Raw genomic sequence first — 22,312 nt, 5'->3', positions numbered from 1 at the left:
CAATCGCCAGCTGAGTAAACCATTCCCGATTAGCCGTCACTTTTTCCAGACACTTACCATAAAAACAATGAAGCATCTCGCCGTCAATCCCGCGTGTCTTGGATTTATAGCATCTACAGTGCCTCGTTCTTTTTTTTTTTTTTTTAACGTATACATAAAAATCCAGAGAGAAAAGACAAGCCGCTTGGAAGCAGAATCAGCAACAGAGAATCTTGGGACGTTTGCAAGATTATTTCCCTTCAACAGTGGGGAAAAAACACGTCCACACCCCGTTATTGCTTACCCCAATTGCTGGTTTTGTGATATGCTATTCCCGCTCCGGAGGCAACAACTCAGAAAAGTTGGAGCTCAACGCCGGGGAGGAACCACGCCACGGTGGGGTGATGGGAAGTGGGGGTGATGGCACCAGAACTCGGCAGAAATAGCCCGTCCGCTTCCCTCCACTCCCGGCCCGGCGCCGGTTTCTGGACTTCACGTGCTCCACGCGTTTGCAGCAGACAATCGAGGCGAGCCGCACCGACAGGAAACTCCCCGCTGTAAACTCTCGGCAGAAGGAAAAGTGGCCTCTGGGCAGCCTGCCCTTTGCCGCCCCGGCTGCCTCGCCGTTGTTTCTTCAAAGATTCCTCCAGCTTTTATGCCTCGGCTTTCTTCTTTCTCTCTGCCCAGCCTCTCCCCCGCCCCTTTCTTAGCTCTCCCCTTTTATGACACAGACAGCCCAGATGGGAAGAGCCTGCAGCTAAAGCCAGTACAGCACCCCATCCTGAAAGCTGATCTTGCTGATCTCATCACCGAGGGCTACTAATCCAATGACCGGAGAATTAACAACAGATGGTGACGCCCCTTCTCTTCCCTCCCCCCCCCCGCCTCTTCGCATCGCCACTTAGCCTACATGCTAAGGGAAAGAGGGGGAGGTGGGGATGGGGGAGAGAAAGCCCGCCCGCGAGCGAACGAGGGAGCGTGCGTGAATGCCCACCCAAACACGAAGCGCGAGTCCACCGGCAGACTGCAGAAGGGCAGCAGAACTGGTCTCACGGTGGCCCAGATTGCATTTCCTGTCTGTGTACACACTTCTCTGCCAGAGTTTACACAGGCGGGAGCTGCATTATTTAACCCCTTGTGAATAAATGGTGTCTCGCAATCAAAAGAAAGAAGTTCCTTCGTGTCTCTGATTTTGAGACTTTCTCGAATTTATGAGGGGGAAAAAGTGTGCGCTGTTTTGGCTTCCATACGATGCTGCCTCTTTTTCGGAATTGTCCTACTCAAGCATCCTGGTTTTTTGCTTTGAATCAATTGTTATGTGGATAGCTTTGTTCCATCAAATGCTACCCACCTTTAAAAAAAACAACTCTAAATATCTTGCAGAAAATGAGATTTCAGCCAATAAATATGCTTTCATTTGAAGCCTATTTGTGTTTTGGTTCTTGGCAGTTTAAAAGTCTTCCAGTGACATAATAGTTCTCATGTAAAGTTTCCACATTTTATCAGTGTAGGCATCATTCTAATTAAAATACTTTTTTTTAACCCAACAAACACCTTCCTTGTTAGGGAGATGGCTAGAACAATGTAGATGGCCATAAAAAGGACTTAAGAACACTTAAGAACTAAACCACCATCAGTCTAGGATTCATGCCTTCCAGCAACTAGTTTGAAGATGCCTACACCTTGCAATCATGCAATCATGATTTAAACCACTGATAAATCTTACTTTCTTGATCTTTTTAAAAAGTGGTGGTACCAAAGTTGCTGCTACTGTAACTTTTCCAAATAATTGGGTTGTCCCAGTCTTTTGATTTATTGTAATTAATCAACTGATTATCTTGAAATGATTTTAAATATTAGTACCTATCCTTCCATCCTTCTATCAAACCGAAAATATTCTGAAAACTGAAAGTCTTTTATTTTATTTAAATGTTTTTGCATGGTTCATGAATTGACAGTTCTATTTTGCTATTGAGAAGCTGTGGGTCTGGAATAGTCAATAGTAGAGTTCTAAAAGGTCTTTCATCCATTTTGAATTAAATCTTCCAACCCTCTCACTTCCATTACTTTTGAAGATATTTTTATTTCTATGTCGGTCTGTGGTAATATGTTTCTGCTCAAGTGGATTTAAAAAGTGCAGCAGGTAAAAAAGCAAGCTTCAAAGTCACTCCTTTGAAAAATTGTTAAGAACTGTTTGAAAGAAACTTGGATGCTTTAAAATATATGAGAAGCCACAATAGCTAAATGGACTTTTACCCTTATTTCATTTTTCAAGGAGGCCTGTGGCTGTAAGAGGTATACTAAATATTTCCAAAACCAAGGAAGCTTTGCCCTATTTTTATTTAGTGCCCCAGATTATTTAGGGTAGCCTAAATAATAAGGAAGAGCAGGAAAATGCTCTTTATCTACTAGTAACATAATTTGAAAAATAGCACAGTTTAGAAGAACTAATGGAAAGACATACATGATTCTGTGTGCATTTCACATATACTTTGCATAGTTATTTTGATGGATGCCAAACTAATTATCTACTATACTGAAAAATCAGGAGGAATCCGACTTGTAGCACTTTTTAAACTACCAAATGTTAGTAAAGGCATTAGTGGATAACTTTTTATTTTCTAAAAAATAAATGCCTTTACTAACAATTTGAAAAATTTTTCTCATCTTTTAGCTATTGTAGGTTAAAAAGGATATTTTCCTGTAACATCCACTAGCAATAGATAGATAGATGATAGATAGATAGATAGATGATAGATAGATAGATAGATAGATAGATAGATAGATAGATAGATAGATAGATAGATAGATAGATAGATAGATAGGATTATATGCATCTGTTTTTGACAATATAAAAGATAATAGGACTTGAAAATACCACTAGAGGAAGAGATAATTTTTGATCCTGGCAAAACTTCCCTAGTCTACATATTTACTCTATCCCACAGAATTAATGAATACATCCTGAACTACACTCAAAGCAAGCTAAGGAGACCAGCCTGTGTTCAAGATTCTATATGCATAGTAATATAAAACAAGCTTGTATTATTAATTCCTTATATTCTACTTATTCATGAATGTATGGAAGCAAGAATAGGACTCCACCACATCTTGGAGGTGAACCAAATCTAGTACCTACATATTTGGAACAGCATTTAAAAGAGACTTTCTATTTCAAATGTGGCACCAGCAAACACAGTTGCCTTCCACAAATTCATATAACTCTGGACATGACTGGTCTGTCAGATTTCATATCATAGCCATGATTCCAATGGAAGAGAATAGCCATGATACTTGCTATAGTTTTTTTTCCAAGTACATTTTATTTGGAAGCACTACTTAGTTCCTATATTAAGGTTTGCTAATTTAAAGAAGTAAATAATGAGAAGCCCTCATCTGAGTCTCAAATAGCACATCATTATCTACAAAAAGTGGCAAAAACATTCATTGAAATGTATTCTCAACATGTTAAAAATAAATGTCATCTGTTCTCTGTTATTTCATAATGTATGATGGTTTATACTTACAGGAAGAACTTGTTATACTTCAGCACATGTAGTATATTAATATGCTTGCATAATTACTCTTAAAGTAGGATCTCAACTACATAATTTCAATTCCTTAAACTTGATCTTGCCTACAATGTTTTCCAGCCTTGTTCTTATGTGATTGTAAGAAATGAAACTAGGAAACAGCATTTCCAGGCCAGAAAACGTCATTATGTCAATGTAAATATATCAGGTGCTAGACATTTCAAGCCTGTTTTGAGAATGTCTACACAAAAGGGCAGGAAGAAGTCTAGAATAACCTCACAGCATAGATTTATATACAGTATGTGCTCATTTTATGAAGCAGATTTCCTATGTTTAATTTTTGTCTGCAAAATCTTAGTTCCATCTGTGAGACTACTGCTCAGTAACAAGCCACTGAATAAAGTGTTAATATCTGGAGAACTGAGCTTCAGAGCTACACTCGTGATGCTAAAAAGTAATAGACTATAAACAATAGTGATTAATATGCAGTTCAACTGTGTTATTATCAGTTCCTCTGCTGCCCAGAGGTACAGAGAAAAAGGAAAGCACTGTCATTTCCGGAATTCATGGCTACAGGAATTTGCTGATTTTAGTAGCTAGGAGTCAAAAGCACTCCTAGTGCTTTTTATTGCCAATTGCAACTCCAGACAAGACTGATATAATGTGTAAGTCGATCTACCCCTTAAAGACATTCTGGAAACTTCAAGTAGTGCAAAATTCAACCATCAGAATGCTTGCAGAGGATTGGCTGCTGGGTTATATCAATGTTGCAACTTGGCACTATTTTCTGTTCATTTCATGCCCAGTTTAAAATGAACCTTCACTGTCTGGGATCAAGGGACTACTTGAGCGCATATGTCTATTTCCTATAATCAAGTTGCAGGTATCAGCCATTTGCCTTTTAAAAGAATGAGCCGTATTTCTGGAATTCCTATCCAGAAAAGGATTGTTATTGGTAATGCAATGGACAATAAATGGTATTGAATGGAAGCAAATATTTTTAAAACACAGATAAGAGCCGTGGTGGTGCAGTGTTTAGAATGCAGTATTGCAGGCTAATTCTGCTGACTGCCAACTGCCAGCAGTTCAGTTCTTACCAACTCAAAGTTGACTCTGCTTTCCATCCTTCTGAGGTCAATAAAATGAAGACCCAGATTGTTGAGGACAATATGCTGACTCTGTAAACCACTAAGTGCTATTGCTATAAATATTCAATCACAAATATTACCCAATGAAAGCTGTGTCTTCACATGTTTTAATATTGTTAAAAGTTGAATGAATGTTTAAGTTTCTTCATTTTACCAAAAATAAAATTTCAATGTCAGTGTTTCTGTCTGTTGTAAAAACGATATGAAATATATATTACATACTTTTAAACTTCTGGTCTTTATTTTATGTAGATCTGTAAAGATGCCCTTTTTAGATTTTTATTCCATACTAAAAGAAATGTAAATTTCATTTATAATTTTTTGATCTCTATTTCACCTTGGTATCCTGATGTAGATCACAGAGAAACTCCTATGCATAAATGTTTAAATAAGTTTTCTTTCTCCTGTCATTTTTCTAATTACCGGGGAATAGCTTAAAAAAAATCATAATTTTTCTGACAGGTGATCAGAAGAATATTTTTAGTCTTGATTAAATTCTTTTCTTTTAATAGAAATAGATTGACTAGAACAATGTAATAATATAAACAGTTAAAGTGTTTCCTGCACAATTACCAATTTGATATTAAGGTATTTTTCAAAGACTTTTGCGGCGGGCACATTTTCTTTTTAACTTATTTTCTACATACTTATTAAAACTTTTAAATGGGAAGATTAAAAATCATCATAAACTAAAAAGTAAAGACAAAAAGAGATAAAGAAAAATAAAAAAGAAAAGAAAAAAGTTAAAGATAAAAGTTGAAAAGTAGAAAAAAATATAAAGAAGTGGCTTCAAATATTTTTCATAAAAGTTATAAGTATAAATATATTTTAATATATCTCTCTCTATAAAGTTACATCATATTATTTCTATGATTTATACTTTCGAATCATAAAAATCTAAAATTACACATCATGAAGGATGGGCAGATATTTACAAATGTATATATTCATATTCAGTATTACATTATAACTTAGACAAAATATGATCAGATTACTATTTCTTGTAAATGTTCTTACTACGCTACTTACTGTTTCCTGAACCATCCATAAGTGTAGCTGAACATATAAAGAACATATTAGAATAATTAGATATGGATGTAATGATTTCATAAATCTCTGAAGTAGCAATTGCTTTCTCAAGCTAAAACCACACATATTTAGAAAATGAGAAGACTATTAATTGCTCTTTTCTAAGTTTTCCCTTATAACAATTATCTTTCCATCATACGATCTGGTCCATAAATACCAGATACAGTAATTCTTTCATTAGCATTTTAAGTACACTGCAGCCTTTATTCCTTCATTAAAATGTATTTATTTCATTAAACATAATGTTTTGCATTATATAAGCAGCAACATTTGTGTTACTAACAATTCAACTTTTTGTGTTTTGAGTTCATTACACTAAAATCAAAATGAAGGCATTGTCCATTGTCCAAATTGCAGTATACAATTTAATAATAAAAGTAATTTAAATACTTTCAATACTCAAAATAGCATTAAAGTAACAGATAATTTACAGCAGCAGCTCCCAACCTTTTTGAAACCAGAAACCAGTTTTGGGGCGGCGGCGGGATAGTTTTGCATGCTACCTATATTCCACGCATGAAAGCTTCACTTGCTTGCACAGCTTGGTTCCCAACTGCCACAGACCAGTATCATTCCATGCCCAGACCGGGGATTGAGGATCCCTGATTTGAAGTCAATATATTCAGTAAAATCCATGAAATGTTGTAAAATATTATTAGCTATAAAGTTAAGACAAGAAACCTATCTGATGGAATGAAGGGCTTTTAATAGGCTCAAAAAATAAAAGTTGTCGCTCTTTTCAATAATCGAGAATAGCAGATAAGACTTCATAATAATTTGAAAGCATCATACAAATCATGCCATTAAGCTGAATATAATAACTCATTTGAAAATGTGCACTGCACTTCAGTATAAATTAAGCATACTCGAATTTAGAGTAAGAGCACTCATCCTTACATTTTGTACTCTAATTTAGTGATATCTAGACATTTTATTGTTCACTAAAACTAGACTAGATCTAATTCATAATATCAAATTATATGGAAGAGCATGCTCTCTGGTTTTCTTTTCTTTTCCTGAATTTCTAATTTAACCCACAGCTTCCATTTATATTTGAAAGTAAGACACAAGATTTAAGTTATTTGACTCGTATTCATTCTACTGTCCATGAGCTCTTAGGAAATTTGCTTCTTACGAATGTGTTTCAATTAAAAATACACAAAGAAAACATACACATCTATATTTATATATATTTGAAATAGCAAAAAAAAAGACTGGTTAGTTTGTTCAGTTTTGCTCTGGTGGTCTGTATTTCATTGAAATATTGCCATGTTTCAATTATTTGTTCATGTATTTTATTAAGGTTATTTAATATAAGATTGTATTCAATTGTATTCAATTTAATGAATTTTATTTAACAACTCTTTGACATTTTCCACCTAGTCACTCTATCAAGATTTCAACAAACAGAAATATCTGAGGCAATTTACCTATCTAGTTTTAGATCCTGTAAGTGGCCAATTAGTATAAAAGTCCCCAAAATAGGGAATAATCTCTTACACAGTTTGAATACAAAAAACTATGTAGCCACAGACAACCATCTGGGGGCCAGGAATACAAAAAGACTACAAGTCAGGGTGAATATATAAAGAAACCTTAGGGATTTGGACTTGTATACAACACAAAGATTCCCCATTGTCTTTTGTTGTGTGTGAAGGCCCTTTTCCATAAAAAGAATACAGGAGCACCTAATCAATGCTACACATCAGGGAGGCAGTCTTCAGATGGCAGCCATCAGTTCTCGCTAAGACAGATGGTGAACAAAAGTGAAAAATAAACAATACATGTGGTCCAACTAAGTAAGCCATTCTATCCATGAATGAAACCCTTGTCTTTAGAATTCTGATAACATACATCCGAAACATAATTTGTGGGATAAAAAATTATACTCTTCAAATCCAAGAAGTCAATACTTCATAGGATAATATTAGAGGACCTATTTATTTTAGATTGCCAATCTATAAACTTACTCAATCTTTTCATAACCAACTTTGAAACTTTCTTAATGTTTAAAACACATTGGAAGCTAACTCCGTCTGGTAATCTCTGGTTTACTTCCCTATAGTTGCACATACAAGAATTTCACATAAATGCAGATCAAAACTTTAATAGTTACATACAAAGTTACACACAAAATTTAGGCATTCCAATCAAACAAAATGAAACAGAAATTGATACATTTGCCTGTTAAAAGTTAAATGTAACATCTTTCTCCAAACTCAGATGTACAATTAATACTTATGTGCAGTTCTTTCTAGATTAAAAAAAAACCAATTAGTATAGCAAGTGCAAATGTTTGGACAGGATTCAGTACTCTATAACATCTCTTCTCTCCCTCTTTGAATCTTTAGATTTAATAGCTATGGAGATTCCCAGTCATCCAGATCATAGTGCTTTTTCCAAAAGACAAATGGACTTTCTTGTTTTTTTCTTTGAAAACATTTCACTTCTCATCCAAGAAACCTCTTGTCTTTTGGAAAAAGCAACTTTAGAGTCAGTGTTAATTCCTGGTGACTATCTGAACAAGTCTGCATTTTCCTCATAATATTTTAGAAATGGTTTGCCATTGTTTATTTCCTAGGGTGGACAGAGAATGACTGGCCCAAAGTACCCAGATGGCTTTGAGCCTAAAGTGGAAGTAGAATTCAAGGTCTCCTGTTTCTAACCTGTTAACTTAATAAAAAATGTGACTTTCTTTCTGAAAACAGCTAAGAGCTTTTATTTTTCCTTTTGGAAATTTGTATCATTCTGTTTTGCTGACATCTTCTATTTCAGAAACATTCCTTGGATTGCATCTTGAAGAGCATAAACTGAATATACTAGACAGACGATACAATACCACTATATTTCAAAGCAGAACCATTGACCAGGTTCTTTACATGACATTTTGGCAGAAAAGGTTCATCAAATCTGGAAGCATAAACACTTCATGTCATGTTACAAAGAGGTCTCCTAGCATCCTTCTGGGAAGCAAACCAGGAATCTGCATAATAAACAAATCCTAACTTCAAATTATGATTTATGAGTGGCACTGATTATTGCATTGCTGCTTTCATTTATGATATGCCCCTAACTTTTTTAATCCTCTTATAAAATGGTCTTTCAACTTTCCATCACATTGTAAAACCAATTTTCAAATTAAAAAGTATCCTTCAAATGCTATTCCCCACCTAATGTCAAATATATATACATACATGCTCAAACCCCCTGAAGGCAAGAAGTCTATTGTTTGATTTTGTCTACTATAGAAGAAAACTGAAACATGAATATACATTACCTCTTCAGCCCATCTGCCTTCACAAATGCAAAAACAGGCTACACAAGAGCAGCATCTGCTTTCATTAAAGATAAGAAGATTGAAGACAGCAGAGCTCCCACCTACATGGTCTATATATCCTGTGGTCCTGCTTTGTAGAGAAAGCAAAAGGAAAGGAACACTGTATGTCCTGGAAAAACCTGAAATCTGATAGGGATCCCTTAAAGAAGATGATTTAAGACACAAAGATTTGCAAGTTGACTCTGGCATTGGAGTATTATGAGGACTACTTACACACACATGTCATCAATCTGAGTTGGCATTTCTACTGTTTACATAATGATATGATCTCTCATAAAGATAGTCTCCACATCATATAAAATTAAGTACTAGTGGATTGTGACTGGCCTTGTCAGTCTTTCACGTAGACAGGGTCAAGAAATAGGAGTTACTAGGAGTTTTGAAATGGACTTTAATATAGTTAACCTAACAGAAATTGAAAACCTGTCTGACTTCAACTTACACATAAAACAGTCAAGGAAAGTTACTTTGAGTTTTTTCCCTTAAAATGTATTAAATATACATTTCTGCAATTTTATAATGGTTCAAATATTTAACTCCTGTATTCCTGGGTCAAATTTACATTATCTCAGAGTCTTGCTATGCCTACTATTCCTAGCAGGAACATTATGGGATCTCTTTAAGCTCTTACGTAGAGGAAAAAGTAGTCATGCCAGCTCTATCAACTTGTACTGTTCTTCCAAATAATTCCTTAAGCATGCAGAATCCTCCAACATAATTATCTGAGAGGATATAAATGCAGATTCGCATAATCTATCTGCTTTCTGAACAACCTCTATTTATTAGTTCTTACAGCATAATATTACTTCTGCCATTATTTAGATTTTTTAATCCTACCTTTATTACTTTTATAATAAATAAGATGGCAAATATACCTAATATTGTTCTGCTTCCTATTTTCCCCACAACAACAACACAACTGCAAAGTAGGTTGACTGAGAGAGAGTGACTGGCCCATAATCATCCAGCCAGCTTTCATGTCTGGGGCCTTCTTCTCACCATCACCCATTCAACCTCAAAGTTGGTTGTCCTGTTATTTATGGGTGAAATTAGTTTGCTAAATAGATCCATCACAATTTTGGTCATGCCAGCTTATGGAGATTTTGTTAGAGTCCATGTAAATTCATATAGCTAAAACATAACAATTCCTCTTTGGATAGGATACTGACGTGGCAACAGGGCACATATAATTTATTTCTAAACGATGTAGGATTTTTGGCATTATCTGAGAAGCACAGCTACCTAAAGTAATATTAGGGAACATATTTATATATGTCCAACAGATTTGTTCAATATACAAGAGGCTAAAAGCACTTTTGTGCCATATATTAATAACTGGGATAATTTGTGGGCCTGAGTTCTTTGGGAAGTTTCTTTAAAAAAAAAACCAAAGTAAAGGAATCCAACTTTTAATGCAATTGGCATGGATTACAACATTTGCTATTAAGAAAATCAATTGACTCATTTATACCAAGCCCAAAGGAAGAAAAGCTGACAAAGTATTTACTGTACTTTGTTTTACAGTTTAGCTCTAGCTATTTTTTGTGTGGGAGGGAAGACTTGGTTTAATGGCAGAAGACTCAAATATTGTGATCAAAGTGAACAAACAGAAAACAAACATCTTTTGGGAAGTTGGAAAAGCTGAGATTTAACAGAAAACATAAAATAATAGAATCCCTTGGAGTTATTTGAACTCCGCAGAATCTGTTACAATCCGATCAGCAGTCATCTCCTATCTCAGGGGTGTCAAACTTGATTTCATTGAGGGCCACATCAGGGTTGTGGTATGACTAGAGTGGGTGTGACCAGCATGACATCACTCGAGGACAGACATCACCAGGACAGACATCACCTCCTGAGCTCCATTTTCCTTGGCAGAGGATTTCGTGGCAACTGAAAATGGAGCTTGGGAGCCCGTTTTCACTGGCAGAAGCACCTCTGGCCAGGCCTTTGCTGTTTCCCGTGTGGCCCCATGAGCAAGATCTAGATAAGTACCCATGGGTTGGATCCAGCCCTTGGGCTTTAGGTTTGATACCCCTGTCCTATCTGAATGCGTAATAATTTCTAAAAGGTTTATTTTGAATACATACTATAGGGAATGATTTTAAATGTACTTTTGGTAGAAAAGAGAGGACTCTGTCCTTGTAAAATTTATTCTTATCCAAAGGATTATCTAAAACAATTATATTGAATCTTTGCATTGAATAACAACTCCAGCTCAGTCCCCTGCTGAATATGCCAGAATTATTGATGACAATTTTCTTGAAGAGTGCAGTATGATTTGGCCTCAAATGCTATGTTTTTTCCCAGGAAAATTCACACATCAATAAAAAAAATTGCTAAATACTCTTTTTTGTCAAAGATAGAAAACAGCACAATTCCCTTCAGACTTGTTGCAAAAAAGTGAAATTTATTTACAAGGTTTCTATACTGCCTATAGTAAATAAAATAAAATATTAAAGATAGCCTAAATAGAAGGAAAGAATTTAAGGAGATTAACCGCAGAAACAATGTCAATATCAAGAAAATGATAGGTATAATTCACAGCAAGTATACAGAGAAAAGAGAAAAGTTTTGTGCAAGCAGTTCTTATTCTCAACTAGAACCCCAAGCTGTTGCTTTATTGGAAAAGCCCTTATGTATTTTATTAAATGTATTGTGACTAAGCAGAGTAGGAAACATGCTATGCATGGTTTGCCAACATTATCTTTTCCTTTCCCTTTCTCAATATTCTTCTATTCAATGTGAAAGAATGAAAAGGTGTTCAATGTACATTTGTTCAACTGCAACTGCAGAGCTCAATTGTGGCCCTTTATTAATTAGGATTTTTAATCACAGCTACTTGAATTTAACTAAATATGTATTCAGATTCCTTCCTCAACACCCGATTAAGGAATTCTTTCACATTGAATAGAAGAATATTGAGAAAGGGAAAGGAAAAGATAATGTTGGCAAACCATGCATAGCATGTTTCCTACTCTGCTTAGTCACAATACATTTAATGCAACTGAATAATGAAAATATGGAGTCAACGTTTCCAAGCTTTCCTTCCTACAATTTAGCCCATGTTCAGTAGTGTATCCTAAAGACTATCAGTCACTGCTGTCAGACAGGAGTCAAGAACTAAAATTAGGATTAGAACATCAAAAGCTAAGCATAAAAATGTTATTGTTATTCTAATACCTTTTATAGCCATTTTTTCTCTAGGAAGATCAAATGAATGGTTTGATTGGACAAGAGTAGTCCCAACTTTGACAACACTTTATTGATCTATAATAAGAGTAAGTAAATGTAGCGACAAATCTCTTTTTGGAATCCTGAAACTCTTCAACCCTAGTTGCTAATATTTATGGTGGTGCTTCCTTCTATTTTAAAACAGGAAATGCATTAAAACTGTAGCATTAAGTCCAAGTATTGGTTCACTGAAATTAACGAATTAAATTAAGAAAAGTAAAACTTTCAAAAAATAAATCATATTTAAGCCTGCCTACATGTTACGTATCAATCTGTTCTACATCAACTTGAATGCCATGGACTCTACTAGCCTCTACATTCAGTTCAGTACTTGCAAACAAAAAAGTTGTCAATCTCTGTTCTAGAAGATGCTCCGGAAAGAAATGTTTGAGCTTTGCAACCCAAAGTGCTACATATATGAGAGTTTTTGGATGACTGATGGTAAATGCAGTTAAATGCCAAGTGCATTAGTTTGTGGGGAGGGGGATGCCAGTAAATATATTCATTTTAAAACATTTATTAAACATTTAAAAAACTGAACTTTTTGTCCTCTGATATGCAATTCTTCCAAAGTTAATAAAACTACCCTTTGGAGAACCTAGAATCTGAATTATTCCAGATTTCTTTTTCTTTTCTCAATTGTATGTTTTTTCAAGTTTTGATACGATCTCTTTATACATTTTCAGGATAATTGTTTTGGATAATAGATAAGCCTTTTTCCCATAGAAAATGATAAACGGTACTTGGAAGACTTTTAACAGTGAATCTCAGTCTGTTTTTTATAAACGATATATTCCTAGACATTTAATGAGTTTGGTCTGACTGTAAGCAATATAAGGATGACATAATATTTGGCTCTTTTACTTCAAACAGTTAAATCAAATTAACATCCCACATAAATCAATTAATTACATTGCCTGTAAATGTTTCAGTGATGAGAGTTATCAGGTAACAATTACAGCTAGATAATAAAACTATATGAGACCAAATTTCATAGAAGGAACTGGATTTTCCTTACAAAACAAATGTTAACAATGAGAAAGAACATTGTAGCAGGAAAAGAACTTTCCAGAAATGTGGCAAAAAATATAATGATATTGGTAACTCAGACAATAATTAATAATCTTTTATAACCACAATTTCACCTGCATAGAAATTGCTTAAAGAAGGTGTTTTATGTTTTGTATATGCAGTCAGACTAGACAACATTGTAGCTGATTCTTGCACAAATTCATGCATCATTGTAATTTCAGGTCTGTGGTTGATAGAAAGCACATCTATTTTAAGCTTGATCAAATAAATCAACTTTACATTCCTTTCTTTTACTTCTAACAATCTTAATCTTTAGTCCCTTCAAGTAATGTTGTAGACATTCCTCCACCGATTAACCATTTTGTGAAAGGATCACAAGCTATTCTCAATATTCCGGTCAATGTCGACTGGCAACTACCCGGAGGAGAGCCTTCTCGGTGGCTGCTCCGACCCTATGGAACGAACTCCCCGTGGAGATTCGTACCCTCACCACCCTCCAGACCTTCCGCGTAGCCCTTAAAACCTGGCTTTCCCAACAGGCCTGGGGCTAAAGACTTCAACCCCACCCGAACAGTATGACTGTTGTGCTTTTTAACGATGTATTGTCTTCATGTGTATAACTTGTTTTGTCCTTCCCTCCCCCTGAATTGTGAGCTGCCCTGAGTCCCCTCAGGGAAAAGGGCGGCATACAAATAAAGTTAAATCCAAATCCAAATCCAATTCCAAATGTTCCCACTGGTTTAAAAATCTTATGTACTTCTTGTGTAACATAATGTAAACTCTAACTAGAAATTTTGAATGAATACTTTTGAAAACACTGAAAAAAATTAACCTCTTTTCATGATGATTCTGGGATTGTTTTATCATCTGTTTTACCTAATGTTAATATGGAAATGACTGCTTTAGTTCCTAAGATTCTTGTTGCAAAATAACTGGAAAACTGAATATGGTGACATTTAAATTGGTATGATTGAAAAAAAGGGTTTGGAAGACTACCTAGTGAAAGCAAATTGCCTGAAATTTCCTAATTTATTAACCACATTAATAACATTTTTATAATTATTTTTATTTGTCTAGCCAGTCCATTATAATATGATATATTCCATCTACAAACATCTGTTTGAGTCTTTTTTTTATTTAGTACTAACTCCTAAGATTTGAATCCATAGTAGTTATTCTACAAAAGAATGACCCACTTGCATTTACTGGTATCGCTACCATATGAAATAAACAAGACTGACTGGTTTGCTTTTAGCCTTCTGTATCACTTTCTACACTCCTTTGCTTTTCTTCTGAGATTTGGATACATCTGGGAAAAGAAGGAAAAGTGAGGGTCATGAAATCTCTATCCCCATCATCATAGCTTTTCGGGATTTGGCCCAATAACTCTGGCTCTTGTAACTTCTTGAAAGTTTTAAATGCTAATGTTTCTGTTAGTCATAAACAAAATGCAGGAGAAGTAACTAATTTATTTTGATTCAAATATTAAATAACACAATCTTGACTATTTATGTTTCATATAGTACCTTCAACAGTTATGGTAGTTTACAGTGCTTTAAAGTACGGAGAAACAAACTTCACTATGACAGAGTCACATACTTGAAAAAAATTAAGCACTGGTTAAAGTCTTAGCCGAAATGGTTACTTCAAAAAAAAATTGAAATTAATATTAGTACAATATTTATGTCTTCTCACATGAAGGGAGAATTATTTCAGCAATGGGGAGCTTAAGTACAATTTTATACCTTGAGCATAATATTCTTCTAAATTGCCTATGACCAGTCAAACACTAGGATCACTGTGTTATATAGGTTATGTTTCTAACTAAATGGGCAGTTTAAGTCAATGGTAGTGGGACTTTGGCCTGTAGCCTGTGTCTTGTGGAGTGCCACAGGGGTTAGTTTTATTCATTTATTTATGAAAAGATTTAAATCATCCCAAACTCCTAACAACTGTTGCAGGGGTGGGTTCCCACCAGCTGCACAACTGGTTTGCTTCACGCAAGTTTTGCATGTGCAGTTTAGCAAAATTTGAACTTTTGCATTGCAAACAAAGAAAGGAGCAAGGATACCAGCTGAGGAGCAGCAATTCAATCTGCCGCCACTGATCAGCTGGGCTTCAGAAGCAGAAATAAAGATCAGTATAACCCAGGAGCGGGCGGGCAGGCCCACTTTCATAGATACAGAGAACCAATTCACTCTTAGCTTGCAGTTCAGTGCTAACAGTTGGCAAAATCAGTTTGAACCAATAGGATCGCACCACAGGACTTTTGGCTGTTTACATCATTAAAAACTAAAACAATGCTGTAAAAAGCAAACAGATGTGCTCCACAGAAATAAAGAAAAATATTAATTTTTTGTTTGTCCCTTTTTTTCAGGGAAATGAAGTAATTCTTTAGAAAGAAAAGAAACCCAGTTTCCAGCAGGAACATATTATAGTGGTACTAAAGGCATCTCGATCAGTTTAGTTAAGAGATTGGGTTAAAAGATTAAAAAACTGGGTTTTTTAATTTCTAAAATGGAACTCACTACTAATGTAAAAAGTCTTATCCTCCATTTATAAAAAGTTAAAAAAGCTTTTATTTCTTCAGAGAGTGGTGGAAAGTACTATAACAGAGCCAGTAGAATATAAACAGAAGAATATGGAGAGGTTTCACAAATTATGACAACGTACACTTTTCAGAAGGATAGCACCACTCTGCTATTTGTTAAAGCAGCCTCCTTTTGCTTTAACAGTCACATGAATTGGCATAGTGTAACTGAGCAAGAATGACATCCATAAAAACTATAAAGGCACACTGTCACCTACAAATTACATTAAAAGAATTGGGAGGGATATTCTAGGGAGCACAGTTTCAAAATAAATTTTATGCACATAGAAAGTTACATTTGTCTACCCTGCCTCACTTTTTAATTCTGTATTTGTCAAATAATTTATTTTCAAATTAAATATCCTACTTTCTAAAATGAGTCTGTGCAAAAACTTTTGGGGAATATGCAGTTTGGCCTGCTGATTAAGACATCAGTCTATAAACTGGGAGACTGGGAGATCCAGTCCTATCTTGGGCACAAAACAAACTGGATCATCTTGGACAGTCATTTTCTCAGAGCCCTACAAAGGAGGTAATGGCAAACTACTTCTGAAAAACCTTGCCAAGAAAAATTCAGAGACTCATACAGGAAGTCTCTGAGAATCAGTCAAAATCAGTGTGTGTGTATGCGTATGTGTGTGTGTGTATCTATGTAGCCACATCCTGTCCTTTTTGTCTCATAAGTATATCTCTGATCTGCAGTGCCCTCAACACTATCTCCAGGATAAAGGCACTGAACACAGAAGGATTTCTATTGAATAAATCAATATACATAGGATTACAATATTATGCATAATATTTTAAACTAGCTTTATCATATACTCATAATTATCATAAACATTCTTGAGCATTTGAAAATACCTAGGATTTTTCAAACACTTAAATAATCCTGAAAATTATGGAACAGTAATTCAATTACTCTACATGTATGTTATTCTTTGAATATCAAAATATTTAGAAAAATATTGAAATCTGGTTGCTAAATTACAGGAAATTCTTTGTCAAAATGCTGCCAATTTCTATTTCTTTGGATTTTTAATAAGGTATATTTCAATTCATAGGAAAGTCATGTCTCTTTTGAGTCAATTCCTGGTGAATTCATGGAGGCATCCAACTACTTCCGATAGTTCAAGCATATTAAAAATATGATTGTAAATAAGAGACTGCAACTACTACACCAGCAAGAGAGGATTAGGGTTGGGGGCAGTGACTCCTGGATTGTTTTATGCTACTGCTTGTAATATGTGATACACAACATTGCCCAATCAACCACGAGCCTTTTCCAGTAATCTGTCCATAAGTCACTTTTGTTTCTTCATTTTAATGATATTAATAATGCTTGTACAGTATTTATTATTGTTGTAGTCCTGAGTATCTCATCATTCTTCTTCCTGTTTCTTTCTGTTTTGCAAAGTTGCCAACTGTAGGTCTCCTTGGCTTAAGGAACCTAAGAGTCCCCATTAGTGATAGACAGTCTTCAATGGTTTTCACAATAAAATGGTAAAATCCGAACATTTAATTTAATCAGAGTTCATATAATCCGTCAGTTCCTAATGATCAAGATGGTCAAATAAGTGGTTTCTGAGCTGGTTGCATTGTACTTGAACTATTGTACAACTTTTAGGTTCAGTTATTCAATACTTTATTCTGGCTTAGATTAATGTCCAGAATGCTGCTCCTCAGACTATTATGAATCTTTAGCTATTTTTACTCCCAATTATTACATTGGCTGAATAGCTGTGAAATAAACTGATAAAAATTGCTGGTGTTGAAACATAGTGCCCTGTTATGGCTGTTATCAGCTATTTGAAAGTTACTGGTGACTGATGATCTTGGGCATTTGATGTGATTAGCATGTCAGCACAGATTAGTTTTTCTGCGTATTAGAATAATTACGTGACAATTCAAAGCCTTGGAATCAATTTTCACATAAACTATGTTGCTTCCCAAACCTGGGTGAAAGTGTTTTTTCTTTGGATAATGACACAAAAATCAATTACCTAATCATAATGGGGACATTTAAATTGACTTAAAAGTATTGTACTTATATTGAGTGAAAAGGATTATCTGATAAGTGATTTTTGGTAATGAAGAAAAATATTTGGGAAGCACTGAATTAAAGATATACTACATATGCTTCTTTTTCTTTTTACCATGAACCAATTAACATTTTTTTATTTTTTGCTTATTAATATATAGATGTTGATATTATTCTTCAGTCCCATATTTTTATATTAAATTGGAAAATTGTTTGTAGTACACTATAGTGCTATTGTTTTTTCCCTATGTTGTTTTATCCTTACTTATATATGTATAATAAATACTGTACATGTATTATTAATATCATTAAAAACAAGAAACAAAAGTGACTTATGGCCAGATTACTAGAAAAGGCTTGTGTATGATTGGTTTTATAGCATAGCTATCATAGGAATAAAATGGAAGATTATTGAAACACCAAAAATAGAGGAATGGATTATGAACAGGACTGAATTTGCATAAATAGCAAAATGGACTTGTTCAATTAAGATTAGATTATCAAGCTAATCAACTAGCCATCAAGGCTAGTCTCAGCTCTTATTAATATTTTTCATTTATTAATAGACTCTATTTCTGAATATCACAAGCTATTTCCTGAATATATAGTATCTAACAGTCACATGGACAGTCAAGAAACTTATATAAGGCAAACATCTATATCCGTGATTGTGAACCTATTGCATGCGTACAAGGGTTGGCACACAGCGCCTTCTCTGATAGCACGCAAGCCATTGCTCGACCGTGCCTCCTGCTGGTCTTCAGGTCTCTGCTGCACATGTGCAGAGGGGCATGTGGAAGGGCATGTGGCGACACATATGCATGCACAGATGGGGCATGTGCCCCCACGCATGCATGGGGGTGAGGTGCATGTAAGGAGGCAGGACACATGAGGGGGCTGCACACCCATGCACAGGGGCATGCAAGGGGTATGCACATTACATTTTGGGGGTTTGGCTGTGTGCGCTTTGGGCACTTGGTGTGGAAAAGGTTAGCCATCACTGACCTATATAGTGTGGAACACATACATTTGATATATATATTGATTAAATTGTTCAAAATTTAGGAAAGATGAATTGGTTTTCAAAATTTAGGATACATTGTTGGAACAAAACTATAAGTAGAAGGTACCATATTTTTCAGAGTATAAGACACACCAAGCTTTTGAAGAGGCAAATTTTTTAAAAAAGTAGGTAGGTAGGTAGAGGGAGAGAGAGGGAGAGAAAGAAAGAGAAATACAGTAGGTAGGCAGGTAGGTAGATATACAGAGTAATAGAGAGAAATATAGTAGATAGGTAGGGAAAGAGAGAGAGTAGGTAGGTAGGTAGAGGGATAGAGAGAGACAGAAATACAGTAGGTAAGTAGGGAGAGAGAGAAAGTATGTAGGTAGGGAGGGAGAGGGATAGAGAGTAGGTAGATATTTCCAGGTGTATTTGTCCACGTGCTGGAGAAGGAAATCGCTGACAAACCTTAAGACTTTGTTCCTGCTGGCACAGACTTTATCAATGTAATTCTCATCAATTAAAGAGTTTTCCAAAGGGGGGGGGGAAGTTTTTGCATTCTGCAAACCTCCGAAAAACGGGCATTTTTTGCAAAAACGGGTCCGGGTTTTTTCAAATAAAAAGCATGAATAACCTTGGGGGGCTTGCAGAGTGCTCCTGGGGGACAGAAAAGAGCAAAAAATGGTCCGGTTCTCACAAAAACAGGCCTGTTTTTTGTCAAAAAATTTGCATGCATAGCCTTATGGAGGCTTATAGAGTGCTGTTGGGAGCTAGGGGGGCAAAAACAGCCCATTTTTTGCTCATTTCTGCCCTCCCCAGCCCCCAGGAGCTTTCTGAAAGCCTCCATAAGGGTATGCATGGCCATTTTGGTGAAGGGGCGGAACTTCAGGAAGCAAAAAATGCTGTATTCGATGTATAAGACGCACCCAGATTTTCAGCCTCTTTTTTTAAGGAAAAAAGGTGGGTCTTATACTCCAAAAATATGGTATATTTTTCTTGAAATCCTGTACAGGTAGTCCTCCATTTAGAACCATAATTAAGTCCCAAATCCTGTTGCTAATGGAGAAGCTTTTAAGTGAGTTTTGCTCCATTTTACAATTTTTCTTGTCACAGTTGTTAAGTGAACACTGCAGTTGTTATGTTGGTAATATGGTTGTTAAATGAATCTGGCTTCTCAATTTTCTTTTCAGAAGATCACAAAAGGGGATCATATAAGTCCATGAAACTGCAACTGTCATAAATATATGGCAGTTGCTAAGCACTTGGATTTTGATCATGTGACCATAGGGCTGCTGCAGCGATCACAAGCTTGAAAAACAGTCATGCCCCTTTTTTCAGTGCCATTGTAATTTCGAACAGCCACTAAATGAACTGCTATAAGTTGAGAACAGTGGTGGGTTCTGGATCCTGTTGTAACCAGTATGGTGCAATGGGGCCGGGCGTCCACCACATGAACATGTCCAGGACATGTGCACATGCACACATGTGTACTTAATGCCCGCGATGCTCCGTGATGTTCCAGTTGTTTGGTGGAACGTCTCGCAGATGTCGTACAGTCTGTGCGCGTAAGCCCCAAACAGCTCAAATACAGGTAAGAAGCACGGCCAAGCGGGTAGGCCCTAAGGAGCACAGTACCTGGTGCTCCCGGCAGGCACCGGTATGTCTGTACTGGGACGTACCGGTCGTAAACCACTGGTTGAGAACTACCTGTTGACCTAAATTACTATCATACTTAGAAATTATATTTATACATTTTATATATTGATGTAAAATTTCAGTAAGTAATGTGTTTATGTATATATTGTAATGTATTAGCACAAGTTCAAGAAAAAGGTTAAAGTGGTGTGACTGCAATTTCCCCCTTGATAAATATTAAAGTACAACAAAGAGAAAAGTAGGACAGCTACATTTAAATTTTAGTGGTTGTTCCAGAAGATTTTTAGTCTTTAGCCTCCTTGTTTCCTAATCAGAAGATACATAATAATCCCTCTAGGCAAGTATGGCCTGCCACATTTTATTATTGAAATATTGAAAGGCAGATAAGTATTCCATGGAAGACAAAGTGCTCTATCTGCAATCAGTTCACAGGCTTTTCTAATGATTTGACTCAAAAGTTATATCAATTCAGTTTAATGGCAGCTGATTCTTGTTACTCATAATGTAACCCTCTGTTCAGGAAATATAACCGTGCACAAGTCTTTATAATACTACAAATATTGGTGACACTGACATGTCAAGGAGACAGGTGAATCTAGCAATATATTAAAATATTACAATAGAATATATTAATACACTACAATGATTCTTAGCTGTCAACAGCTAGCATGTCAAGAGATTTAAAAGTTAAAATCCTGCCAATTAGCTCCCTGCGTCCCATCAGATCGCACAGAGTAGGCCTCCTCCGAATTCCATCCGCCAGTCAGTGCCGACTGGCGACTACGCGGAGGAGAGCCTTCTCAGTTGCAGCTTCGACATTATGGAACAACCTCCCCGTGGAGATCCGTACCCTCACCACAGTCCAGGCCTTCCGCACAGCCCTCAAGATCTGGCTATCCCGTCAGGCCTGGGGATAGGATTACTCTCACCCCGCCCGAATGTTGAGTGAATGTTGTGTTTTTATGGATAATTTTCTTTTATTCACGATTCTTTTTCTTTTAAGTCTTGTCTTGCACTCCCTTCCCCTCATTGTTGTAAGCCGCCCTGAGTCCCCTCAGGGAAAAGGGCGGCATATAAATCCTCAATAAAATCCATAAAAATCCATAAAAAACCTCAAGTTGCTTCATGTGAAAGAACTCACTCTCAGATTGATCTTTTGCTAGATATTTATATTTAACAATTTTTGATCAACTTAATCTTTGCTCATCTTGTACTAATCATGTTCTTTATTTTCTACATCCCAACATTCACTTTAAGCGGTCTTTATTATGATCACCCCATAGATAATAATCTTATGATGCCTAAAATGACTTATAAGCTAAGATTCTAGATCAAAACCTGAAACCAAATCTTGATATTAGTAATGGAGTCTACCCAGCAAAATTAGCATCAAAATAACATACATTGTGGTCTACTTTTCCTATCTCAAAACATTTTATTAATTCTTGGAATGGATACACCTACAATTAGTGATTGTTTGTATTCTAAATGCCAATAGCATTTTGCAAAAGAGGCAGCATTTTACAATATAACAGAGAAGAGCATTTGCATTTCAAAAGAAATGATTAATAAAATCAAACAAGCAACTTTAAATTCTGAAAATGGCTCTGGGAAATTCATATATGAAAGTAGTTTGCTACAGTTATGTACATTTTCACTAAAGTGGCTTATGTCTA

General features: G+C 35.6%; 1 protein-coding gene across 3 annotated transcripts in view; it reads right to left on the bottom strand.

Annotated features, from left to right (window-relative positions):
- SPSB4 (splA/ryanodine receptor domain and SOCS box containing 4) overlaps positions 1–22,312 on the bottom strand; it is a 163,255-nt gene that overhangs the window by 53,285 nt on the left and 87,658 nt on the right. For 2 of the 3 annotated variants that reach the window (XM_087725499.1, XM_014076446.2), the window contains exon 1: positions 284–833. The exons of the other annotated variant lie outside the window; for it this stretch is intronic. The gene's annotated coding sequence lies outside the window, so the exon portion shown is untranslated. Of the gene's footprint in view, positions 1–283; positions 834–22,312 lie in introns of those variants that run through there. 3 annotated transcript variants of the gene reach the window in all.

Source organism: Thamnophis sirtalis, unplaced genomic scaffold (assembly GCF_051295495.1).
Source record: "Thamnophis sirtalis isolate CommonGarterSnake01/CBP01778 unplaced genomic scaffold, rThaSir2_p1.2 scaffold_11, whole genome shotgun sequence".
In the NCBI taxonomy this organism is placed as follows: Eukaryota; Metazoa; Chordata; class Lepidosauria; order Squamata; family Natricidae; genus Thamnophis; species Thamnophis sirtalis.
This window is presented reverse-complemented; position numbering and strand designations above follow the sequence as displayed.